A 6,262-nucleotide genomic window follows, 5' to 3' on the forward strand; every position below is an offset into this window, starting at 1 on the left:
CCTTTATGTTTATTATTCAAATTCAAATGAACCAAACAAGTTTCAAAAGGTATGGAATTGAAACCCTATAATTCTATGGATTCTCATTCTATTCCTTTATATTCCTAGCAAGTGAACCAAATGACCCGTCACTGTAATTTCGATAATTTACTATTTTTCTATATTTAAGCGAGTAGATGTAATTAAAATATTACTTTATCTAGAAATTATTATTATATTAATTATTATCTTATCAGCAATTATTTTAGTCTTATATCATACCGTCATATACAGGTAATCACAAGATTGAATTTCTAAATGTCGATTATACACACATTTGACACATAACAGTCTAATATATATTTTTTTCTTTAGTTTTTAATCTTACCATTCCTCTCAAATCATCAATATTACAGTTTTAAAGATTCTTATTTTATATTAGTTCGGTCCATGATCTGATTCGCGGTCCATTTAATTTGGTCCAGGACTATACCGAAAATCATAGTAGATTAAATAGATAAATTATGAGCCGGATTAAATAAAATATGGTCCAATCCGGACCAAATGATCCTAATCCGATCTGGTCTTTGATCTGCACCAAACACCCTGAGATGGCAGAGAAGAATTTAGATCACAAAGATGAACACAGAATGAAGTGGGCTACAATTTCCTACCTATTTGAACCTTATACCATACTGACATTATGGAAGCCCATCCCTTAATGTGGTCCTTTGCTTTCCATTACACCATCCATTTCAAATTGCAAAAATGTTGGTGTGCAAACAAATATCGTTATCATACCAAAGATGTCTTAAGAGATCATAATGATAAAGTCGTTTTGCTAGGAGCAAAAAATTGCGGATCTAATAGTATTCTTGTTGCTGAAGCTATCGCTTTAAAAGAATGCATTTTAGCAGCTAAATACTTAGGAATCTCGAAGTTAATTATAAAAGGTGATAATTTATGTGTTATCAACTCAATACGTAGTACTTGGCAAATCCCTTTGGAAATTTCTAGTATTATAAAGGATGTAAAATTAGATCTTCAGTTCTTTGATGAAATAATAATTAAACATTACTTTCGTGAAGCTAACAAAGTTGCTGACTTTATGGCTTCTATTGGATATTCATGTCCAAACCTTTCGAGGTGGTTTGAAAGCCGGTGGCTTCAACTTACCTCTATCATTCGAAAGGATGAGATACGTTGGTCTTACCTTAGAGGATCAATTTAGTTTTATTGCCTAATAAAAAAATGCCGAAGATGTCTTGATTTAGTGGTTAAGACAGAGATATCGTGGATAATAGGTTTCAGGTTCGAATTTCTTTTCCATTTATTGTTATGCGACTAAGTGCTCGTTTTGTTTGACAAAAGAAAAAAACAAATATCGTTATTATTTACTCATTCCATGATTATTAAAGTATTCGTCTTATAAAGATAAGTATTTGATTTTTCATTGTATATAAAATTTTAGAAAAATTATTAGAATTATATAATTAGATTCGACATGAAATTTGTTAACGAAGAAACATGATAGAGAGATAGTGGATTTGTTGGTAGGAAATACTGAAATAGGGTTATTTCCTTTTGTTGTCTACACTGTATTGAGTTTGAGGCCTTGGAAGATGTTTTTTAGTTAGGGGGTTAGCGGTTAGCCCATTCTTAATGACTGGACTAATCTCTTGTATTTGGGACGATCTTTTTTTCGTGATTTATTTTGTTTACTTAAATTTCACCCAAAAAAATTGAAATTTGTTAACGAAGCAAACATGTCGATGGTAACAAAGCAAACATTGAAACATTAACTCTACCAAAACATCAATTTCTTTCAAACAACTAAACAAGCATCCATTCTAAAGAGGACTTTGAAGTTTGTATGTATACTGTCTTGGGAAAATAATTAAATTCAATAACGTGCCTGGGTCATACTCAAACGAAAGAGACAAAGTCCACAATACAAATTTCTCTAATTTTTCAATGTGAGATTCTTACATGTGTAATTCATATGGGTTGAATCTTTATTCTCCACAAAAATCATCCATTTCAACTTAACACAAATCAAACAATTCCTATAAAATTAAAACTAAAGTTAGCAATAACACTTAAATGAATAAGTTAGGGCACATTGACATCAAAGCCAATATTATATAAACCATAGGGAATTAGGGACTGTGAAGAAACCCAAAGTCCCACATGTGAGGGTTGTCCCACATTGATAAAAGAGGAGAAGAATTACCACTTTATAAGGCAAGGGGCTACTCCCTCTACTGCCAATTGGTTTTAGAGTGGAACCCTCTTGGGCCTACGTTGTGGACTCTTTCTCCTCCGTTCGGGTGCGGCCCAGGCCCGTTGTTGAATTTAACAGGGACTGACTTCATGACTTCATCCTACCAACATAATGAAAGAAATTTGATAGTAAAAACATGTTTCTTACATATAACGTGACTATTAATTCACTGTATCAAAATCGCTTTTATAAATCCTTCGAAAAATAAAAATAAAAATTGTGTGCATACCTTTTACTACCATGATACCATCCAAAGCAAGTGTCCCTATACAAAACCATAATCGAAAAAGTAAAGCATTACAACTTACAAGCACTAGAAATATATAGATTTCAACAAATTGTCCTTTACATCTTCACCTTATAAAAGATTACCAATTATTCAATCAATAATATAACAAACCAATTCATCAACAATGTCTTCTACCCACATATCATCAACTAAGAGTTTCCCTCCCTATCAACAAACTAAAAATCATCAATTCAATTCTCGATTTTTGAAACCAAGTATGTTTGGTTGCTATGAAGATGGAATTAGAGTCGCGGATTCTAAGTCGTTCAGGCAGTTATACGTAAGGACGGCCTACCCATTTACGCGGTCAGAGGAAGAGGTACATAATAATAATACTCATAATAACGTTATAAAGAGAGCTAGAAAACTATTTTGTAGAATTAAACAGAAGGTTAGTATTGTATATAAGAAAGGTAATAAGATTAAGGTCAAGAGACGTAATTATCGGACGGTGAAGATTTACTTTTCTGCTTCTTTCTTGGGTACGGTTCGTAGGATGCTTTCATGCACAACCAATAAGGTTGATGTTGCATGCGACTGATCATCCATCTTTACACCACCGATGTGGAACATGGATTTGCAGTCTAAGAGACTAGATAATTATTCTACCGAAGATGTTTAGTTTAAATAACCGTTCTGTTAGATTATAATGCCCTCGTGGCTCATTTGACACCAAAAAGAAAACTACGGAGTAGATAATAATTCTATGTATTTATTATTATAATTTTCAGTTCAATAATAATTCTATGTATTTATTATTATAATTTTCAGTTCAACTTGCAACTCTAACTAAGTTCAAGTTGGAAGCTTGAATTATTGTTATTTATTATTACGGAGTATTATACTCCGTAGTTTTTAATATTTTTCAATAAATATTTATGATCCGAGTTTTGAAAATTTAACCTCATTAAATCAAATACTATGTAGAATCATCCCATAGAAAAGGAGGGAGTATGAATTCTTGCTGGTTTGAACTCTTAGCTTGTGTCTTCTGAGTAAATGACCTAAGATATTGCTGCTACCTCGATAACGCGATTAACATGCCCTACCTCGAGATTTTACGTAGTGCATATTCAAGATAACAGCTGCGAATTCCCGCTATTAAAATAAATTCATGTCTATGTTTATGCAAACCCAAAGAAAATATGTGTTTGCAATGTGAGCTGGAGAAGGCGGCGGCGATGAGCTCCTTGTCCACAAATTCTTGTTCAAAACAGGTATATCTATTACTCCCTCCTATTCAGCCTATACTTTCTCTTTCATTATAATACTCCTCACATATATTAAAGAAAGGGGAACTATAGGCTGAATAGGATTGAGTATAATTTAATTATGATATGCGTTAAATAGTTAGATGGGACGACAAAAAGGCATAATGCATTAAACCTAATAAAAAGCTTATCTCATTTGACAATATAAGACAGTATATTTAACTCGTTTTAAATTTAAAACAGATATAAACGTTTTAAGACGACAAAATTTTTAGAGTGTGTTTGGATAGCAAAAGTGGAGGGAAAGGAAGGGGAGGGAGAAGGAGGGAAGAGAAAGGGATGGAAGGGAAGGGGAGCGAGAATGGAGGAGATCATTTTCCCTCCAAATCTTGCCTTTGTTGGAGAGGAAATAATTTGGCTTAGAGGAGGGAAATAAAGGGATCCATTTTCCTTCCCCTCAAAATTCCTTTACCTTCATTTTATTAACCAAACAAAGGATTTATCATCCCTCCCTTTTCCTCCCCTTTCTTTCCCTTCAAATCCTCCTATCCAAACACACCTTAAACAAGTTGAGTTGACACTTGAGAGAAGTGGTGACTCTCTATTCCACTATAAATGTACGTGTAGTAGTTTATAAACCAAGAGTTCAAATCGTATAATCAATCCTCTAAAACTAGAGGTTCGTTAAGGGTGTATATATAAAGGTGCTTTAATGATAAAACTAAAGTATGAAAAAGAATGACATGCACAACTTGATTTGGGAAACTAGTTACTCAACTCGTATAATTTCTGACTCTTGCGAATGAAAAAGCCAAATTTGAAAACTTGGTCATGGAGCACTTAACTAAGTACCCTTACTTAAACATATATAAACACCCCTTTAATACAATCCAAGGGTAAAGACCATAATTACCGACTTCGAGTGTTAAAACCGGTAAAAAGATGAAACACCTCTTTAATCCAATCCAGGGGTAAACACCATAATAATAAGTTAACTGACTGAGTTACATAACAAATAATTTAACGGCGGAACCAATTACGAAAGCTGCCCTTCTCCTTCTCCTCCTCCTCCTTTGAGTTTATTTTGGAAGCCTTGGGGCGGTCACGGACAATCGTAATGTATTCGCTGTAAAATTCAATCAACAGATAGTAAAGATGAAAGAATCAACAACTTCTATCACAACACAAATGATGGACAATATAAATTCTTAAGAGAAACGGTCTCTCATTAATATTAGTGAGAGATCAGACCTCTCACATAATAGCTAGTAATTAATTTTATTAAATTTTTATAATTTTCTTAAGACAAAAGATGAGAGAAATGGCGATACTCACTCTATCCTGAACATAGCATAGGATATCAATGAACAAACAACAATTCGGTCGGCATACGTCATCGTAAGCTGCATACATGCAAAAATAAACAAACATAAAATCACCAAACTTTATATTATAATGAAACTCGATTATATTTTTGACTCGGAATCGTAGACGACTTATAAGAAAATCAAATTTAAACAAATGATTACGAGGGAGGGAGTAATCGCGTTGATTCAAAGATCATAAAAGATAAACAACAAAACAAACAAGAACGAAACGACATAAAGCATAAAACTTGATATTATAATCAATGATTTAAATAAATAAACAAACAAACAGAAATAATCAACATGATCCAAAGCAATAATTGTTAAACGGGGTATGCCGGGTATCGAGTGTTAATTTCGTGTGTAAATTATTCGGATTGAGTTCTAAATATTAATTTTAGATCCTAAATAAGATAAGAAGATAACTAGAAACTCAATCAATCAATCAATATTGACTCGTAATGTAGACGACTGACTTCTAAGTCGATCCAATACCGTTTAACAAAACAAACATGAACATGAATGAAAGATTAAAGAGATTGATTACCAGGAGATGTCAATGTCAAGTTTCTTGTACAGAAAGATTTCACAGCAACAAAAGAATGAGGTTAAAGAATGACTGTAGTTATTAGGTTAAACAAATATTCCCACAATCTCTGCTATTTATAATCGGAATTGGCAGGTTCGCCCTTTTCCTCGTTTTTTTTTGTTTTGTGTATATATTACTCCCACCAAATCTTATATTTATATTAATACAAAAGACAATACTCAATCTTCAGCGCGCCACGTCATTAATGCAGTTTTTTTTTGGAAATTCATGTTATGGTGGGACCCATGAGTGTGCAATGTATTTATTTCTTCAGATTTCCGTCAATTCAAACATGCGATAAATTCCGTCTTACACAAATTCTATGAAATAATATTATGAAATAATTTTATACACTCCGTGTAAATAAAATTAATAACATATACGCATTGAATTACAAATGCGAGTAAATGAAATTGAATTACATAATTTTTAAAATAAAATTACATAATAATAAAATTACATAATTTTTAAAACAAAATTACATACTAATAAAATTATGCTATGTTTGGGAACCTTGAATTGGAATTGAATTCAGGAATTGAA

At 32.4% G+C, this 6,262-nt stretch overlaps 1 long non-coding RNA gene across 1 annotated transcript; it reads right to left on the reverse strand.

The window, feature by feature from the left end:
- Positions 1-4,579: 4,579 nt before the first annotated feature.
- LOC141590823 (uncharacterized) lies at positions 4,580-5,825 on the reverse strand. Its single transcript, XR_012520505.1, has 3 exons — positions 5,678-5,825; positions 5,099-5,166; positions 4,580-4,889 (listed from the first exon to the last, which is right to left on the reverse strand). It is a non-coding gene; the product is annotated as an uncharacterized LOC141590823 (long non-coding RNA).
- Between the last annotated feature and the right edge of the window lie 437 nt (positions 5,826-6,262).

Source organism: Silene latifolia, chromosome 7 (genome assembly GCF_048544455.1).
Source record: "Silene latifolia isolate original U9 population chromosome 7, ASM4854445v1, whole genome shotgun sequence".
NCBI classification, from domain to species: Eukaryota; Viridiplantae; Streptophyta; class Magnoliopsida; order Caryophyllales; family Caryophyllaceae; genus Silene; species Silene latifolia.